This window comes from Neomonachus schauinslandi, chromosome 14 (genome assembly GCF_002201575.2).
Source record: "Neomonachus schauinslandi chromosome 14, ASM220157v2, whole genome shotgun sequence".
In the NCBI taxonomy this organism is placed as follows: domain Eukaryota; kingdom Metazoa; phylum Chordata; class Mammalia; order Carnivora; family Phocidae; genus Neomonachus; species Neomonachus schauinslandi.
The window spans coordinates 50,503,471-50,525,136 of NC_058416.1; the positions used below are offsets into that span (position 1 = coordinate 50,503,471).

Below are 21,666 nucleotides of genomic sequence, written 5' to 3' on the forward strand. Positions count from 1 at the left end.
GTCACCAATCTATATATTTACCAGATATTTTTGTTATAAAAATGAGCTCATCCTGTGTATCCTGGTTTGTAAATTCCATATCAATCAAAAAACAAACGTTTATAGCATTATTCTTGATTTGTGAACAGTATTTCATTAAACAAGTGTGCCAGAATTTATTTAACCTAATTTTGCCTAAAAATATCTTTTTAGGTTGTTTCTAATTTTTTTTTGCCATCATAAGCAAAATGTCTGTGAACATCTTTTTTTTTTAAAAAGATTTTATTTTTAAATAATCTCTACGCCCAGTGTGGGGCTTGAATTCACAACCCTGAGATCAGGAGTCACATGCTCTACCAACTGAGCCAGCCAGGCACTCTCAGTGAACATCTTTATGCATGTGTCTGCTTATTTACTTTAAATAAAATTTAAAAAATGGAATTGCTTGGTCAAAGAGTATGACTTTTAAAAATTTACGTATATATGCATTTGTGTGTGTGTAAGCCTATATCTATGTCTATATATCTATCTATATATATCTGTGTGTATGTACACTTTGTATATTTATATATTTATTTAGCTGCCCTGACAGAGACAATCTCATGTCCTCCATCCATAGTGGAGATTCAGTGCTGGGTAACAGCTGTTCAGGTGCCCATGTGCCTGATTCTCATCCATGAACTCTGAGCAGAACTAATGTGCGTCACCTTCTGGTGTGCCTTCTCTGTGGTTTCCTTCTCCTCCCATCTTTCAACTGAGTATTGATGCCTGGGTGACCCTAGAAGCCAACTGATGATGGTGGAGGCTCTGTCAATCAGGCTCTGTCATCCTCCCTTATCAGTGAGAGGATGAGAAACCCCTGCCACCAATCAGGATTACCCTTTCAGACTCTAGGTAAGTAAGAACTACTCATTATGTGAAGCCACTGACAATAGGGGTATCTGTTAACATCTAGCACTTTCTTAGCTAATACAGCTAGCTGGTCCTCCAGAAAGGTTGTTCCTCCACCAACAGTGCATGAGAGTGCCCCTCCTTGTTCCCTTCAGTCTTACCAACACTTCTTTAGTGCTTAAAAATTGCCAATTTCATAGCTGTTAAGTGGTAGGTATGTCATTGTTGTTTGCTCTTATAGTTCTTTGAGTCCTAGTAAATTTGATGTGCTGATTGACTACTGGTATTTCTCCTTAGCCTATAGATTTGTGACTTCAAAAATTCCTGGAAGACCAAAAAGAAAAAAAAATCCAAGTTTATAAAGTTCTCTTATATGCATATTTATGAACACTTGGAAATACCATCCTTAAGCCAAAAAAACTAGGCTGAATTAACAGAAATACGAGAGTAACTTCAATATCATTTATTTGGAGCTGCCAACAGCTTCTCAGTGGGGCTGTGAGCCAATCTGATGGAGTGTGTATGAGTAGAAGGAAAAAAAACTCAATGGAAGTTGTTTGATTGCTTTAATGAGTCTTGAACCCAGTGGACTAAGTGAAAATTCATCTGATTTAATTGAGTGACACTAATTGGTGAAGAGAAAGCAGTCAAATAGGCTGTGCAGTGTACTTATTCAAAGTTCAAATTTTTTCTAATTTACCTCTGATATTTTACCCTTTTTCCTTTGTGCTCTGTGGGTAGATTCTAAAAATAGTTTAGTGTTTATTAAAGTGTACCACAACACATTAGAGAATGCTCTGTGTGCTTGAGTTTGCTTTTGTGTTTTTAACTAAGGGTTAAGATAGTTTGTTCTTTGTGTTGGATCACTAAACACAGAAACAACCTGTGATGCATCATCATGTTTGTTGCTAAAAACCTAAGTCCGTAAGGGGATGAGATGGTTTGCAAAGATAATAGTGAGAAGAGAAGATTTAGAGGAAGAATCAGGCTGGTTTGGAAGAAGGAGGGATATATGGTCTTCTACTAGACTGAAGGCATGATTCCCCCAGCTGTGGGAGAAGCACTGAGGACCCAGGTCTGCCTTCATGGTAGTAAGTGGTGAGGCAGCAAGATGCCAAAGAGAATGGCTGCATGGTGCGTGCATAGGGGAGGGTCTGACTTCAGGCTTGGGCGTCCCAACCTTACACATATCTTTCTACCCTTGGCAGAGCAACAGAAGCCATAAGAAATTTCTGGATCTGAAGAAACTATGTGATTCAGGACAGTGGGTACCTTAGCAATAATTCATCAAGGCAGATGACCTCAACATGACCCTGAAGAGAGGGCTGTCCCTCCCCAAGCTGTGGGATGGGGACTTAGCCAGAAACTAAATTATTCATTAAAAAATTGATTATTTTGGGGGCACCTGGGTGGCTCAGTCGTTAAGTGTCTGCCTTCGGCTCAGGTCATGATTCCAGGGTCCTAGGATCGAGTCCCGCATCGGGCTCCCTGCTCAGTGGGGATCCTGCTTCTCCCTTTCCCACTCCCCCTGCTTGTGTTCCCTCTCTAGCTGTCTCTCTCTGTCAAATAAATAAATAAAAAATCTTAAAAAAATTGATTATTTTGCACACCTGAGTCAGTGGACAGAGATTAATGTCCACTCTATCTACATTTCCTGGGGCCAAACATCTCAGACCATTACATGCTCATGAGGAGCCATAGTTTTATTTAATTGCATTTGTTCATTTACTATAATTTGATAATATTTCCTATGAGCACACATTTAAATAATTATTCAACTAAAACAATGTTTTCAGAGTTGGCCTGGCAAAGAGGGGCTTTGAAATGAGAAGATTCCAGTAATACATGATTCCTTAGCATGAGGCTTGGATTTGAATTTCATCATGACTTAGCAGAAATCAGAGCAGATTTATTGTGTATATTTAACTGTGGGTAGAGTTATGTGCAGCAAATGCTTCTTAAAATCATGGAAAGTAGTGCAAAGCATCATTGTGCTCTGGTCATAGAATACTGGATCTGCAATTTTAGAAGTGGACCCCAGTTCCCTCTGTATTTATATCTTTGCTTGGGGTATTTGAGATTTCAATCCCTGTATTAGACTTTGAGGTTACCTTGAAGAGAAATTAGAGGGATGTTTCTGGGAATAAGGACTGTGGCTGCCCTGGCCTTAGGGCCAAAGCCTTTGTTTTGGAAGGCTGGACTCCTTGTCATCTGATAATTGACCTTCCTGGGGTGCCTGGGTGGTTTAGTCATTAAGTGGCTGCCTTCCGCTGGGGTCATGATCCCAGGGTCCTGGGAATGAGCCCCGCATCAAGCTCCCTGCTCCGCGGGCGGCCTGTTTCTCCCTCTCCCCCTTCCCCTGCTTGTGTTCCCTCTCTCGCTGTCTCTCTCTGTCAAAAAATAAATAAAAAATCTTAAAAAAAAAAAAAAGAATTGACCTTCCTACCAAGTCACACAATCTCTTGGTTAGATGTGAGACCTCGAGCCCTGCTAGTGATGCCTGGGCTCCTATTCTGAGCTCTAAGTTGCTGCTAATTTCCTAGGTAGTTGTATTTTGGTTAGTATTTGGGAATCAATTTTGCAGGACAGGACAAAGCCATCCCTAATCTGTTCCCTGTCAACAGTCTGCAGTATTTCAGAGTCATGGTTGGCATTGATGTCTGTGAGTTGCTAAAAAACCAATGTGATTTCCGTCCATTGAGACTTGCAGTTGCTGGCAAGCCTACCTTGACCAAGGTCCTCCTTCCCTGCCTCTTGGGCCACCTTTATGTGAGACTGCTGCTTTTGCAGTTTTTGTAAGGTCACAGTTATGCTGAGGAGCTTGAAGCCCTGCTTCAGTATTTTTTTTCCTGCTTGTGTGAACCATGGTTCCTTCACTTAGATGATTACACAGTGAACACAGGGGCATCATCCACCTGTTTGGCAGGGTGGTTATAGCGCAGAAGGTCACCTTGTTGGTATAGCTTTGTAAGGAGGTCACCATGTCTAATGTCTATTTTCTGGGTCTTGTACGGGCCGCTCCTAAGGTGGCATGAGTCTGGGAGTTCACCTCTGTGCAGAGAAGCAGTGGGAATTCCGTTGATCATCAATGCGAAGAGAGACTTTGCTGATACTGTCTTCATCCTGTATTTGCCTTTGATATGAAATTAAGTATTTTGACCAGACCTAGCAACCTGGGGACCTGGGATGATCTGGAGCAGCCTTGAGTCTCTACATTGGTACTTGAATTATGCAATTTTTTTAAAGACACTGTTGCTTTAGACCCCAAATCCAGAGTCATAATTTTGGGGCTTCACAGGGACCCCTGTCTCTTTTACATTCTTTTTTTTTTTGACCTACAGATTAAGTTAAAACAGGTGTTCACTCTTAATTTTTTCAATGGTATCTTGGTAGATAACATCACAAAGCAGGTGATCCAACAATAGTTTAGGCCCCACTTTTTAAAAAGGATTTTGGGGGTATCTGGCCAATGAGAACAAAGCCTCTGTTTCTGATTTAACAGTCTTGGTGACATGCATGGATAGGAGCAATCAATTGTGGGTGTGGGGAGAGGAGGAGATGAGTCAGGACAGTCTAACGAATGCTCTAGTAACAAATTAACATTGCAATCTCAGTGGCTCGAGGCAGTGAAGAATTATTTCTTGATCATGCATAGTATATTGCAGACCCTGATGCTCTGTAGGGCAGCTCTGTTTCAAGCAGTGACTTAGGAATCCCCCTGCTTTTTTCTAACGTTTCTGAATATTAGCACCTAAATTTTAGTTCGTAGTGATGGGGAAGACAAATTTGGAGGGTTGTGCAGGAGCTTTTCACAGCCTTTTCCCAGAAGGGACACAAGGTGCCTCTGTGTAGACATCATTGGCCAGAATTAGTCACCCTCCTCTGCCTAACTGTAAAGAGGCTGGGAAGAGTGGTCTCCTCCTAGGAATGAGAGCAGACCGTGCTGTTTGTGACTGACAATAACGCTTACCCAGTGGACCATTCACAATAAAAGGACTAAGGCTCCTCCCACGAGGTGGGGGCTGCTGTGGTTGGCATTTTCCGACAGTTTTTCCTTCTCTCTCCCCAGCAGGAGCCATGTTGTTGACTTAGCATTGCCAACACATGATGTCCACCTTGCATACATGGTCAGCCTGAGAGTTTCTGTTATTGGACTCAAGCTGAGAGAGTGGGGAGCAGAGGGAGACAGTTCGTGCAATTCTTCACCTGTCTCCTGCAACCAATCAGGTCTTGCCCTAAGACTCATTAAAAGTCCTCATTTTGCTTAGGCCACATGGGTGGATATGTAGGACTTTGAAAAGCTGCTGCTGATTCCTCTAGCTAATTTAGGTGCCATCTGGAAGAGGCCTTAGGGCCAAGGTGGACGTGCTGTTTCCCCAGCCTCTGAGAGCTATCCCTAAGGAGCAAATACACACACACACACACAGAGAGAGAGAGAGAGAGAGGCTATAAATCACTTCTCTCATTGGTGCTAAATTAACTGTTAAGCCTTCTAAACTCCTGAACCAGCTGATAGCAGGATCCTGGGTGGCAGGTTGCAGAGCCCTGTACTCAGCATTGATTAAATACAAACTGCATATGTTTCGAGACTTAATGCATGCATTAATATAGGTAGCAGTGGTTCCCCAAACCAGGTCTGTGGACTGGCTGAATCAGAATCATCCAGACACAGCTGAAATACAGATTGCCGGGCGTCAGCCCAGACCCACTGAATGACATCACCTGGACTGAGGCTCTGGAGTCTTCATTTGAATAAACTCTTTAGGTCATGTAGATGCACGGCCAGCTTTGGGAGTCCTGCTGATGTGAGAATAGCAAGGAAGTTTGAGGGTCTGCTGGCTGGCTTCCAGTCATGCTCTGACACTGTGTGGACTTGAGAAGTCATATAACCTTTCTGTTCTGTTTTTCCAGCTGCATCACAGTGGGACTGAACCTAGTTTTTTGAGTGAAATGTTACCCAGAGCCCCAGTAGGTAAAGCAGATAATAGTAGGGTGGTTCTGGTGGAAGAAGTGGTCAGGTTTTCCTTTGATTCCCAAAATGGCCCTCAAGGGTTGCCAAAGAACTCTAGGGATTTTTGGGACACAGTTTGAAACCCCTCTGGCTGAGTGATCATTAAGGTTCTTTGCAGTCCTAGAAATCTTTGAATCTTGGCCATGGGGGGTGAGGTGGGTATGAAAATTGATGAAAAATAATAATTTAGAGAATATTCATATTCTTTCTCCATCTCTGTCTCTCTTTGTTTCTGTTTTTTTTTCTCTCTCTGTTTCTGTCTCTTTTTTTCTCCCTTTCCTAGAACAAATGAAAGCCCAAGATATGTATTTCTTTCCACGTTTTCAGGTGAAATGTGGTGGGAATTTGAAGGGAGAATATCTGAAACTCATTTGAAGGTGCAAAGTTGTTCTTGCCTGTAGATTTATTTTTTACCTTCAGTGGAATTTTCAGGTCCAGGTTACAATTTTTTGAAGTTGAATCTATCAGCTTACAGGTTTTAATATTTCCTAATACATTTGACAAAAGTCCTGGCAGGCAAATCAGGTATATATTCAATAAAAATGTACAATGCATAGTATAGTTTATTAAAATCCTAAAATATAGGATTTTAATGCATAGTATAGTTTTAATATAGTAAACCAGAGTACGCTTTGGTTCTATTATTGCATCTAACCACTCAAACACCCTCTGGAATCCTGACTGTTTTTGTTTTTGGGATGTCAGGTATTTATTATATTAGAATTATATGACATTAGGTAAGACAGAACTCCTTTAGGAGTAAGAACCTTTAATTAGATTCCAAAATTTTCTTGGTTTAGCATAGCACTACATCCTACAAAATCTGAATTTAGCACAGTATTTGATAGTTTTATTTTAAAAACAAAGTCATTTCTAATATCAACAATAATGAGAAATACCATGTGACTTCAAGATTTCTTAATATTTCATCTTAAATACTTTAGCGTAGTTCTTAAGAGCAAGAACATTCTAACACATAATCACATAACATTCCAACATATAACAATAATAAAATTTAGAAAAGTCAACCTTAGTATAATACTTTTGTTGAATATTCAATCCATATTCAAATGTTACCAATTGCTATTCATTTTTTGATAAGGATAGCAATGTGAATTTTCATATTCATTTTGAAACTTGAGTATGAGAGCCATGTGGTACATATGAATCAAGTGCTATAGGACACTTTATATATTCATTCATTTAACATTATTAAATAACAATATTTAGAAATATAGAAAAAGTAATTTCTGGGGATATATATATCATATATATATATATATATATATGATATATATGACATATATATATCATATATATATATATGTCAATCACACAAAACATTTCCTTACCTTGAAGATTTCATAGTCCAGGGGTGCCCATGAACACAGGCAGAAAATCACAAATGGCGGAACATGTTATGATAGAGAAAACCACAGGGTAATTATATGGCATGAATGAGCACCATTAACAGAAGTGGGGAAATCAGGAGAAGGAGATGGTGTGTGGACGCTGAATCAGAATATGTTTTGGAAGTATATGATACAGGTGGAAAAGATTTCCTGTGGGCATTTGGACCTGTAGATCTGTACAGAGATTAAGATTAGAGCCATAGCTTGGGAAATGTCATAGAGAGAAGAGAGTTGAACCTTGGAGAGGATACATATTTTAAAGGAGAGAATATAAAAAATTGAGGACAGAAAATTGGGAGATGATAAAGATCTAGAAAGCCCCAGCACATGGTCTCATATAAGAACTACTTTTCTCATCAAATATTTCTGTCAGGCTATTTATTTATTAGAGGGTTAGATCATTGTAATTCATATTTTGGTATGCCTGAAAACTCTGTGATCTATCTTCTGCCTTAGATTAGAGGATTTTAAGGAAACAGTCCACATACAAGTTTAAATAGGAAGTTAAAAATTCACATTAGCTCTCATCTGTTGAAATTATGGTATGAATCACTATTATTTGAGAAGCTTTTTGCCTAAAATAGGTAACATCCTGTAGATTTGCCTCTAACTATTCTATTAACATGTTTATGTTTTGAGATCTATTCTAGCACTGTTAGATTCGCCAGATGAAAAACACAAAGACCAGTTCAACCTAGGATATAATCAATTTTTCATGCTCATTATCATTTAGATGAGTCTCTTACAAGGGGAGGGTTGCAGTGTGATGCATTTTAATGCTGAGTAACACCTCATTCCTCTAGATAGCTAAGCAAAAACGTAAAGATCCTAAATTTCAGCATAAAAGAGAAAATCAAAGGAAATTTGGGAAAATGAAAGCCAGAGAACCAATAAAATTTATTGCCAGAAAACTTCAGTTTCATCAATATTTTTATAGTTTTGCCTAACCACTCTTTGTGTGCCTTCTGACTGTCCTGAAGGAAAAAGAAAAGCCTTCATAGCTTAAGTATCTTATTAAATCTTTTATATTTTGACACTATTTTGGAACCATTTTAATACTTCACATTGAAAGAAAAAAGACATCTCATGTCTTTCTGAAAAATTAAAATGAAAACAGAGACCCAACTACGCTTTAGCATCTCGGCCAAATGTTGAACATTTGACAGTCTCACGACACAGGCCTTTACCTATGTAAACAGTCAGTGACCTCAAAGACTTGATTATTGGGAGGGGAGAATCCTATGATTCTGGATTTTTGTCAATTTACTAATGTTTTCTAGATCTTACATTTAAAATGGGAATATTCCAAGTAGTTTTCCCTTCTTTTCTTCCAATATATTTAAGAAAGGTGTTAACCCTGCATGGGCCTTCCCCTGAAAGAGTGGGATTTACAAAGCTACTTCATAGTTGTGCTTTATTCTTATTTTTAAAATGGCTTTTGGCCTTTGGCTCCGGTTACCAAGCCTACAAGCTTAAACTCATTCTGCCTCCATTGAACCCATGCTGCCCCTTCTCCCACAGGATTACCCAGACGAGTGTGTGTACCTGTGGTGTGCAGAGACACGCGTACGTATCAGATATATATGCCCATGCGAGTGAATATGCGGCAGAGGAGATGATCATTTAGAAATGTGAGGACTAAAATGGGGCAACTAAGAAGCACTGCCACCTTCCCTTAATACCGGATCGCATTTTTTTAAGCAAAGAAACTAATAAAGTTTAATAAAGAATAACTTTTCACCCTAAAAGCTTCTGGCAGTGATAAGGGTGATTTCCAAGACTGTACATAGCACCAGAAGAGCTCCAACTAATGTGCGAGGCTTCAGTTTCAACGTAGCTCATTAGAACAACAATACAAACCAGCTGTCCCCTGGTGTTTGGAGAAGAAAGATCCAATTAACTGGCCGTCATCCACCTGGTTCCAGATTTTGCCATCTCCTTATGAGCTTGTAAAAGCAGCCAGTTTGCATGAATTCTAGTCATTAAATGCAAGCCAGGGGTGAGGGGAGATGGGGAGAATGGGTATTTTCTGAACTGCTGTAGGAGGAAAAGGCAAAAGGCCATCTAGTGCTTGGATAGCTAAAAAGGCAGCAATGAATTAATTTAGCAGGGTATTGACTTTAAAACTTTCTTTTTTTGTGTATGTCGATGTGAAGGCTAGAAATACATTATGTTTCTATGAGTGCAAATATAGAACCATTTTGTAAACTATTTGTTTGGATTTTTCTTTTCCGCAATAGTGACATTTAAAGTGGAAACCACACATCTATATTGTAATTAACCATCTACCGATATTGGAATATTTAAATTTCACTGGAACTCATCATTAGGGCTTTCCTTTGTAGCTTTATCAAAATATCATGATTAACTCAGAAATAAAAGCAATGACTGGAGCCCTCAAGTCATTATTATTTTATCTTTTGGAGTAGAGCACATAATTGGTATCTGACCATTTAGTCCCTGGAATAAAACATCTAATGATATGGCTCCTGGAAATGTTACAGGTCTACATCTTTCTGGAGTGATATCACATTCTCAATAGAGCCGTCAATAAAACAATAATTTCTCAGCACTGAAGACTGAAAAACCTGTTGTATTACACTTTCCAATCTCTTCAAAATCACATTTAAAAAATCCATTTTGTTGCAAGATGACCAATCTCATCTGATTTATAAGCCAAGGCCTCGGAGGAAATATGGGATGCTTGGAGTTGAAGCCACAGAACAAATGTGCCAGGCTGGAAGCAGACAGTTCCTGCATTTTGAGCAGTTTCCAGGACATGCTTTAGAATGTGTCACTTTGCAGCTTTTAAGTCACGTGACAGATGATCACTTACTTGGCTGCCTGAGTACAATGTTTATATTTTATTAAAAGATTATATTTTGGATTTACATAGATCTACCCCTTCTATCTGGTCAAGAAAGCATATGTTTACGTGATTATTTTCTAGAAATTTCTTTTCTTACTATTTCATATTTTAAAAGAATTTCATTAATTTTCACTTCTTACACTGTCTGATGATATTAAAACAGTTTCATTTCAAATAGATTTTTCATCTTCATCTCTTTCCTCACTCTTAATAATGTTGCAATACATTTTAGAAAAATATCAAGATTCCTTTGATCTACAAGGTGTAGCCTGCAGTGCATAAGAGATAGAATTCAAGTATACTTAGTTGAATTTCTTTAGATCACTTGAGGATTGTGTATTTTAATTCCTATAACTTTTTAAAGTTAGATATTTATATCCTACCCTTGACCAAAAACAAATAACTTGCTGATCTTGGATATCTATGACCTTAAATAAGAAGTTGAATAAAGGTTGGGACGCCTGGGAGTCTCAGTCAGTTTAAGCGCTGCCTTCGGTTCAGGTCATGAACTCAGGGTCCTGGGATCAAGTTCTGCACTGGGCTCCTCGCTTGGCGAGAAGCCTGCTTCTCCCTCTGCCTGCCGCTCCCCCTGCTTGTGTTCAATCTTTCTCTCTCTGACAAATAAATAAATAAAATCTTAAAAAAAAAAACCCGAAGCTGAATAAAGGAAACAAAGCTCCCCAGACTACAGCCACAGACTTTTTTTAATGTTAACATTAAAATTTATTCATATAGGAGGGTTTATTTGCCCTTGTGAATTGATTGGCTAGCACTTGATTTGAAAAGGTCTGATCAACATCTTAAGTACTTTTTCGTTTTAATTACTTTAGCTTTATAGTATAGCTTGAAATCTGGGAATATGATACCTCCAGCTTTGTTCATCCTTCTCAAGAATTGCTTTGGCTATTTGGGGTCTTTTGTTGTTCCACACAAATTTTAAGATTATTTGTTCTAGTTTTGTGAAAAATGCTATTGGCGTTTTGATGAGAATTGCATCGAATCTGTAGATTTCTCTGGGTAGTATGGACATTTTACCAATGTTCATTCTTCTAATCCATGATCACAGTATATTTTTCCATTTATTTGTATCATTTACCTGCTCCTTCAGACTTAATTTGTTTCCCTAGCGCCCTAATCCCACAGCTAGCCATTACAATGAAATCCTCATCAGACTCTTAAAATTCCTCCGCTCCTTTTACTATCTTTCTGTGTCCTTTGCTGCTTGCCATAAATTGCTAGAGAAAGTTAGGGTGTTACTCTGAGTAAATCTACACTTAATCTATTAGGATAGAAATCCAAATCTCTAAGATGCTTTGTGAGCTGGCCCAATGTAGTGTCCATCTCTTCTTCGTTTTCTGTTCCATGCTGGCCTTCTTGTAGTTCCTCAAACACGTCACTCTTCCCCTTGATTAGGGGCCTTTGCTTAGAGCAGTATCCCCTTGATCTTCTTGTTAACTCTTTTTTTTTTTTTAAAGATTTTATTTTTTTTATTTATTCATGAGAGACAGAGAGAGAGACAGAGGCAGAGGGAGAAGCAGGCTCCCCATGGAGCAGGGAGCCCGATGCAGGACTCGATCCCAGGACCCAAGGCAGACGCTTAACTGACTGAGCCACCCAGGCGTCCCTTCTTGTTAACTCTTAAACAGCCATTAGATACCAATTTAAATATCACTTTCTCAGGGAAAGTGGTAATTTACATTAAGCCTCCTCATCCCTCTTGCGTATCATAGACCATGTACCTCTAATGCAGTTGCAATTTTACATTCATTTTTGTGATTATACATTTGCTATCATTTTGATGAACATATGAACTAGAAGTGTTTCTGCTTTTCCCTATATATTCAACAACTGTACTGTGTTCAATAAATAACTTCTATGGAGGTAGCATACTAAATACTTCATAAGTGGCACTTTCATTAGTAGCAACTCCTAAAGCAAATGATATTTAGACTATTAGAAATATTCTGTTTATATTGAAGTGAAATCTCCTTTCCTAATTTTATTCATTGGGGTAATACAAATAAATTGACTTCTGGTGTGGTTCCAGCTTTGCTCTGGAATAAGATTTAGTTGAAGGTACCATAACTGGGGGCTTACTATGTGCCTGGCATCATCCTCATCTGTAAAGTGGGAATAATAGTAATTGCTTTACTCAGTTCAGTTTAAAGAGCATTTGTGCAACACCTATTGTATGCTATACAGTTATTAATATTTGGGATAAAAGATGAATAATGCATCTGCTATACTTGAGGAATTTACAGTTTGTTGGAGAAGGGTAAGATAATATATCAAGTGGGCTTTTTGCTAGGAATATAGTTTATTGAGGAATTGACTTGATTTTTTCCATTCTCACAGTAAAAATAAATACTCAGGAATGTATTGGGAATCAGGTTATTTCCAGTTGCCTGCCCAAGGTGAGGAGACAGATATTTCACCAGAACTTCCAGAATAGTTGTGATCAGGAATGCATAAAGATTCCTGAGAATTGCATAGATGGGTGAAACTCTTGGAAGAACCTCAAGTTGTATTATTGGCTGCTGGGGACTTTGTTGGAGACTCATGGCTATGGAAACCTGCCTGCCTTTTCCTCCCTGTACCTATAACTTCACTGTGTTCCTGTACTGTGTGGTCTTCTATGTGCAGATAATTATTCTTTTTCATACAAACAGACGAATTTTTATACTTTGCCTGTGTTTGACAGTGTCTTCTCATCATTCCCTTCATCCTTATATCAACCACCTAAGGAGATACACATGTATGTTAATCATCTAAATATACAAGGTAAGTGATATAATGGGGAACTCTCATATGCCACAGTGGGAGTAAAAATTGGTACAACCTTTTTTGAAAACTGGCATTACCTACAAAAGTTGAAGATGTGACGTTATTTTCATACCTAGCTATATACCCAACAGAAGTGTGTCTATATGTTCACCAAAAGATATGTACCAGAGTATTCACAGCCACACTATTATAGCTCCCAATTGGAAAATATCCAAATGCCCATCAACAATAGGTAAATGATAATTTTGATAAATTTGTATTCATACACTAGAATACTATACAACAATGAGAACGATCAATTTATTACAATAAACTACAATATGGATGACTCAGTTGCATAAAATATAGATCAGGCAAAACACACCTAGATGTTAGAGGTTGGGATGACAAGGACTACCCTTGTTAGGACTAGTTCTTAGAAGAGAACACAGGGTGGCATTCCTGAGGGTGCTGATAATCTGTTTCTTGATTTGGGGTGCTAAGTAGTTTGTGAAAATTCATTGAACTTTATTCTGATGACCTGTGCATGCACTTGTATTTAAGTTTATATTTCAGTATAAAGTTTAGAAAGAATTTGTTCTATTGGCTCTATTTTTCCTTCATATTGAACTCAGGACTCCTAAGAGCAGCTTGGATTATGGGAGTAAAATATGGAAAATTACCACCTAGGAAAGGAGCTGTTCTGTTACACATTTCAAATTGGCACTTGATCTGAAAAGCAATCATCAAGCTGGTAGGGGACGTCTTTGAACTGATGTTCCATAGATGATAATAATTGTCTCAGTAATTGCAGAGCCCTTGAGATGAACTGACTTGGAATCTATTTCCCTATTTAACTGTGGTTATGGTTGCTATTTTTCTTTTATAATGAATCTGATAGTCTTAAATATTAAATATTTTCACTTTTATTCTGTAATGTGCTCTTAAAAAATGACAGGTTAGTGACAGAATTGGTATTGCTGAAGAAAATTGCTAGCTGCTCCTTGGAAATCCTATAAAATAAGCCACTGGAAAATGAGGTAATGTTAAAAATTTTTTTTAAGAGTTTACTTGAGCAAAATTGATTTGAATCAGGCAGAGCCAAACCAGAAGTATTTATTTAGTTTCCTTCCAGTTTTATTGAGATATAATTGACATACAACAATGTATAAGTTTAAGGTGTACATCATAATGACTTGATCCATGTATATATTGCAAAATAATTACAAAAGTAAATTGCCTCATATAGTTAAAATTTTTTTCTTGTGATGAGAACTTTTAAATATACCATATAGCATTGTTAATTATAGTCATCATGTTGTGACTTACATCCCCAATACTTATTTATTTTATAACTGGACATTTGTACCTTTTGAACACCTTCACCCAATTCCCCCATACTCACGCCTCTGGAAACCATAAATCTGATCTCTTTTTCTATGAGTTTTTTTTTTTTAAGATTGCACATCTAAATGATATCATACAGTATTTGTCTTTCCCTATCTGGCTTATTTTACTGAGTTAACTTTTAACATTAAGAGTTATATATTAAACTCTAAAGTTGTTGCACACTCACATTTTTAGGAGATAGAATATTTAAAAGATCCATGTAAAATTAGAAAATAACAGATATTGAAGACAGCTTTTAAAAACAAATGGATTGATTTCGTCACATGTTTCTTTGGTTACTGACCTATAGCAATTTCTTAAAATCTCATCCTATGACTGTCTCCAGCAGCCTTCACAGGGTATTGGATTAACACAGTGGTATGAGCATGAAATGCAACCTATAGATCTTAGAGAGGTTCAATATTTCAGTGTTTTTAAACATTTCCTTTTATTTGAAAATGATCTATATAGTCAACAAATATCCATTATTTAATTTATTTCAGTATGACTGTAAGGTTTCAAGTTACCAAAAGGATTTTGGAAACTGTTTTTAACTAGACATACCATAAAGCATAATTATAGTAGAGAAAGAGAGAAATGAGGAGGAGCAGAGGAAGAGAGAGAATCTTAAGTAAGCTCCACGCTCAGCATAGAGCCCGATGTGGGGCTTGATCTCATGACCCTGAGATCATGACCTGAACTGAAATCAAGAGTCGAACGCTTAATTAACTGAGCCATCCAGGTGCCCCTAGTTTCTATATTTCTAAGAGTATATTTGATTTATATAAATGCTTAATTTTCTTTAAGCCAACTAAAGAGAGCTCTTTAAAGATTATTTTTGGCAATTTGGAGATAGAAAAATATTTGTCTGGAAATAGAAAATATCACACATCTATAATTTACATACATAGACATACAAACAGACACTGAGATCTTACAGCTTTCTTTTTAAAATTTTAGCCATGAGATGGGTATGATATTGCGGAACTCACTAATTTATAAAAGAACAGTGAGATTCAAATTGTGCTTCTGCAGATGGAATAAGTTTATCTGCTCAGATGTCTAGCTTTTTACTAATATTTGTGGAAGAGACTTAGATTTTTTTATGACTTTTTCATTTTTTTCTCCTTATGATAAGAATTACCTTGGTTTCTAGAGATGACTAGGTAGAATACTTATATTTTAAAAGGCAGAGAGAAAAAATGCAAGTTTTACCAAGAATGACTTTTGTTCACTAAGTCCATATTTTTTTGCAAGTCTTTTGAAATGAATAGGAACGATTTGGGCTTGGCAAAAAGGATAGTGTGCTTCGAGTTGTTTCTGGAGCTGCATTTCTGTTTGTGAAGACTCAATTTATAAGACAAGTACAGTTGTTTTTTATTCCTCAGTAAGGTTGCAACCAGAAAGATATAAAGACCCAGGCCCACCCATCCAACTATACTATCTTCAATTTGCTTCTTTGTATCAGGGAGAAAATCTTAACTAAGATGGAAATAAAAAGATTCCTATGTTCTAGATTTAAAGCTGTGTGTCTTCAGAATATTTTAGTAAATCTTTCCACAAAGCCTTCAGAATGCTTTTCTTTCCCTCTGGGTATGTAGTTTCATTTTAGCTTAGAGGAGAAGTCCTAAAAAAAGGATTCCTATTAGGCTCTGAATATCAGCTTCCAATTTGGCAAACTTCTGACAATAGAGCTACTTAAAAAAAGAAATTTTTTCAAATATCTTGTCAGGTTTCAACTGGGACAAACAATAAGTATTCCTGGCAGTATTGAACAGCCCCGTGGACATCAGAGGTGTCCCCAAAGAGGGTGCAAAAGATATTAGCCTCCCCAAATCCAGAGCCACTGTCAAAGATAACCAAAAGAAATACTTAGACAATTCCTCTCAAAGTTGGCAGGACCCTAGGTTCAAATGGAGTGCAACCCACGTTTCTTCCCCTCCACGTCTAGCCACACATGGAATGCAACATACATTTCTTTTACTTTTTTTTTTAAAGATTTTATGTATTTTTAAGTATTTATTTATTTTTATTTGAGAGTGAGAGAGAGCCAAGCATGGGGAGGGACAGAGGGAGAAGCAGACTCCCCGCTGAGCAGGGAGCCCGATGTGGGGCTCAATCCCAGGACCCCAGGATCATGACCTGAGCCGAAGGCAGCCACTTAACTGACTGAGCCACCCAGGTGCCCCAGATTTTATGTATTTATTTGAGAGAGAGAGAGAGAGAGAGCACAGGGGCAGGGGGAAGAGCAGAGAGAGAGGGACAGGCAGACTCTGCTGAGCGGGGAAGCCTGACGTGGGGCTCAATCTCACGACCCTGAGATCATGACCTGAGCTGAAATCAAGATCGGATGCTTAAATGACTGAGCCACCCAGGTGCCGCTTGATGGAAATTTCTGTCTGGCCATATTTTTGTGCCCCCCCCCCACCTCATGGTTGCTAAGCCCATTTCCCAGCATGCAAAACGAGATAAACAGGAAGGCAGTAGCTATCCCTGAGAAAGAAGGGTTGACAAGTGGGAACCTAAAAGCAAATTCATGAGTCATAGTTCAAAGGTATAATTTTTCCAAATATTTTTTGTCTGCCAATCTGAGTTTGGAAAGGAAAGGATAGTGTGAAATTTTACCTTCTGCTCTCAACCAGGCACCACAGATAGAGATCTGGGAGAGCTTAGTTTGTAAGAATTCTCACACTTTGCTGGTTTCTGCCAGTTTACCCAGGGTCCCAACTATAGACTCTGGAGTGAGTAGGGTGTACCAGTGGGTCTCATCCTGGTCCCCAGAAATTAGAGGAGGAAAAATATTTTTCCCTCTACTCTTTATGGTGGGTATTTGACTGAAACCCCTTTTTCTTTAGGGCATGTCATGATTGGATAAGCTCATCTAGGTTAAAAGTTCTCAACTATGGCCAGTGTAATTAAATACTATCTTCAGTAAGGTTTACCTGCTTGTTCCATCTTAAAACAAAATTTCATTCACTTGAGGCCTCACACTGGACGCAGTCCAGCTAAAGTCAACCCAGTCTAACCCCTGAACGACCCCAGTTTCTAAGTTGGACCCAGTCTGACTTCAGACCCATTCTGGTTTTTAAGTCAGATCTAGTCTGACTCTGGCTGGTTTCCAGACCCAATCTAGAAAAAAGGAATGCTCAAATAAAGTCTAAAAGCTCACAATGCAAAAGCTGCAGAGCTAGGAATGGAGAGGTGCTTACCCACCACCTCCGGAGGAAGCAGGAAAGTGGCAAGTTCAGGGGCTTGATGGGTACCTATGCCTGTTGCTCATTGCTCCAGGGGGCCATTGGGGGTCTCCATCAGTTCCCTCTTCTGACCCTAAAACTGTTAAAAGATAAACTGAGGCATATTCAAAATTTTAAAAGTTTATTTGAGCAAAAAATGACTAGAACCATGCAGCATCCAATCTAGCAGATAAAAAGGAGATCCAAGGAGCTGTACAATGACTTTTGTAGGCAGAAGGGAGCAGGGACAAAGAAGCTATACCAGGCAAAAATGTGGGTTGGTTATTGCAACCTGCCCTTTAAAGAATGGCCAGGGTCTTAGCATGTAGGTCTATTACCTAACGTGCTGATTGGGCCATTCCTGATTGGTTTAAAGTTCCATTTCTGGGAGAGCCAAAACTACAGTTGAGTCTATCTTTGGTGATGTGGGGCTTAGCATAAGTGACTACATTTTGGACCTCTTCTCTTGTTTTTAACATATTCTTGTCCTGGACCTGACTCATGAACTAAAGGAGAAACACTTTCAAAATCCACACTCAGTTATGAATTTTCACAACAAATGTCTATCCTGTTTTAATAACTTAGGGAATTTTAATGGTTCTAAATGTGTAACTATGTTGAACTGGTCAATTGAGGTGGCAGTCTTTGACCATAGAAGTTGGTACAATTAACTGGCCTACTAGGTACATAATCAATCTTGGTGACCTAATTGGGAAATGTTAAGCAGAACCAAATAGCAAGTTAGTTCTGGTGAAACAGAGCTAACTTCTGGAAACAGATCTTCATTGGGATAAGATTACATAGAACCTCATACCAAAGGCTTTTCAAGTTAGAGCTGGAAGGGTCTGTCACTCATTGATTTCGTTTCATTCATGTAAACATTATTTAGAAAATATATTGAATGCCTACTCCATAGTGGGCACTAAAATCCAGTGATGAACAGGACCTCTGGCCTCAAAATGCTCACAATTAATGGGGGAGGTTTTCTAGTGAACAATGTGCTGATTGCTATGACAAAGATAGATGCATCAGACCAGGAGCGTATTACTAATTGCTGTGTGATATTTATGCTTCCAAATATTATGTTCTGAATGTTATATTCACAAGACTGAGGACACAATATAATTTTCTGTTCCAATTGTTTGTTAGAGCAGCAGTTTTATTTTAAAGTCTACATTCTGTTTCTTTGTTTGGGAACTTCTTGTTTCAAATCAATTAGGTTTTTAGTTTGATTCTTACTCTCCATTTCACCAAAAGTGATGTTGATAACATAATGTTGGGTAAATGCATCCCTTTCTCCACTAATTTGACCTTGTGGTTAAGATACTTGAATGGTCAGAACAAGTGGATTGCCTCTTTCAGTTTGTCAATGCTTAAATTAATTTCTTAGTTTGGAATAATAATACAGCATGACTTACCTAACACAAATATGCCTTGCCAAGAGGAGAACTTGGGTAAATTCAGAAGGTGTATGAAAAATACTTTGTATTTCCAGATTTAAAAATCTCAGAATGTGTTAACCATGGCAGTTCACTCAATTTTTTCTTTGATTGTTCCTATATTTTCTGTGGAGAAGGAGTGAACAGGCACAGTTTGCTTTTCATGAATTCAAACACTTCTCATGGTCACTAAGTTGTGATAGTTTTCCACTGAGAATTCATGTCCTCTGAGTAGAAGATTGCTGATTTGAGATGAGTGCATTCTGTGTTTAAAAAGAGGTTGGAGGATGGTGGATTGCATCCTTTATTCACCTTGACTGGAGGATACTTAGTATGTACATCCCATTATGCTAGAGGAGCCTGTGACAGGTAGGAAAGCAGGTAGCAAGGCAGCTGCCGGCCATTACTTAACCACTCTCTCAGTTGTAAGAATTAATTGTCCATATTTGACTTGATCCAAAATTCTTTTCAGGGTAAAGTCTAATGAAATTCAATGATCACTTGTGCCATGAGTTTTACCAAAATGTATGGATTTGGGCTGGATACTGCAGAGGAAAATCTGCTGATAGTCTTATGGGGCTTCTCTTATATGTAACTTCTCTTTTTACTCTTGCTGCTTTTAAAATTCTTTGTATCTGACTTTTGACAATTTAATTATAATGTGTCTCAGGGTAGCCCTGTTTGGGTTCAATCTATTTGAGGTCCTTTGAGCCCCATGGATCTATCTGGGTGTTCATTTCTCTCTCCAGTTTTGGGAAGTTTTCAGCCATTATTGTAGGGACAATCTTTTTCTCTTCTGGAATTCCCATAATGTGAGTTTTGTCTTTTCATTGTGTCACATAATTCCTATAGGCTTTCTTTAGTCTCTTTAGTCTTTTTCGGTCTTTTTTTTTTTCCTACTCTGACTGGGTAGTTTCTGATGTCTTATTCTCCAGGTCATTGATTTTTTCTTCTGCATGGTTGAGTCTGCTTTGAAACTCTCCATGGAATTCTTCAGTGTAGTTATTTCATTTTCAGCTGTAGGATTTCTGTTTGTTTGTTTTGCTGGCTGCTCTTTCCTTTTCCAGGGTCTCATTTTGCTCATTCATTATTTTCCTAACTTCATTTAGTTGTCTGTCTGTGTTTTCTTGTAGCTCACTAAACTTCCATAAGAGGATTAATCTGAGTTCTTTGACAATTCATAGATCTCCATTTCTTTTTTTTTTTATTTTTTATTTTTTTATTTTTAAAGATTTTATTTATTTGTAAGAGAGAGAATGAGAGACAGAGAGCATGAGAGGGAGGAGGGTCAGAGGGAGAAGCAGACTCCCTGCCGAGCAGGGAGCCCGATGCGGGACTCAATCCCGGGACTCCAGGATCATGACCTGAGCCGAAGGCAGTCGCTTAACCAACTGAGCCACCCAGGCGTTCCCATAGATCTCCATTTCTTTAGGGTCAGTTATTGGAGCTTAATTTATTAGTTTCCTTTGGTGGTGTTATATTTACCTGATTTTTTTTTTTTTTGTAATCTTTGATTCCTTATGTTGTATCTGCACATTTGAGTAATTGGGGTCTTCTTTCAGACTTTATATGTTTGCCTTGGCAGAGACAGTTCTTCACCAGGCAGCTCAGTCTGAGCTTTTGGGTGTGTCTGTTGGTGAAGTCTTTGGGCAGGTGCTATTTTATGATCTAGTTTTGGGTAAGGCAACTGAGCTCTAAGGATGGGAATGGGGAAATTGTGCCATTGGCTGAGAATAGCTGGACAGGATTGCTTGGCTTGGTGTCCTATTCAAGTGAGGCTATAGGATGGGCTCTGTGGTTGCCTGGATTCTCTGGTTAGACTTACTAGATGATTGGGACTGGGTACTATATTTAGTAGTAGATGGGCTGAGAAATTAGCTTCCCTACCCTGACAAGGCAGAAGGACAGGACCCAGAGCCTATAAAGTTCATTGTTTGGGGACCTGAATCTGGCCACAGTGTGCACTCAATTCCCTGGTCAGGTGAGTTTGCTGATTTTGCTCTCCAGATGGGGTAGCCACAGGCTATGCTGTCTTTTCAAGTGCCACTGTATATAGGGCTGTTGAATGGGCTATACAGTTCCCCTGTGCTGGTTAGGTTCCAGGTTGGACAGGCTGAAGGCTTTATTCAGCCATGAGCAGGGCTATGAATTAGATTCCCTGCCTAGGTGCAGTGGGTGAAGCGGCTCTAAAACCAATAAAACTCTTTGTTTATTGTCTTTAAGTCAAACGACTTGTACCCTAAATTCCCTGGCCAAACAGGGCCACTGGCTTTGTGCTGCGAACTATCAGCTCTATCTGCCTTTCTCTCTGCTCAAGGGCCGGTGGGCTGCACTGCTTTCAGGTGTTTTTGCCAACTTTTCTGGTTAGTTGGGGCTGAAGACACTTTCCATAGTGGGTGGGGCTATGTCTCAGGTCCCCTTCCTGGGTGGGAGGGTGATGGGCCACTCCAGGGTACTCTCAACTTCTCTGGTTGGGAGGGGCTGGGAGTTACCCTTGGCTTTGGCTATGAATTAATTTCCCTGCCTGTGCATAAAACTCTTAGAAGAAAACATAGGAACAAAACTCCTTGGCATGGGTCTTGGTAATGATTTTTTGGATCTAATATCTAAAACATAAGAAACAAAATAATCAACAAATGGGACTATATCAAACTAAAAAGCTTCCGTACAGCAAAATAAA

The 21,666-nt window shown here is 38.6% G+C and overlaps 1 non-coding gene across 1 annotated transcript; it reads right to left on the minus strand.

The window, feature by feature from the left end:
* Nucleotides 1-281: 281 nt before the first annotated feature.
* Nucleotides 282-354, minus strand: TRNAR-CCU. The gene has a single exon. It is a non-coding gene; the product is annotated as a tRNA-Arg (tRNA).
* Between the last annotated feature and the right edge of the window lie 21,312 nt (nucleotides 355-21,666).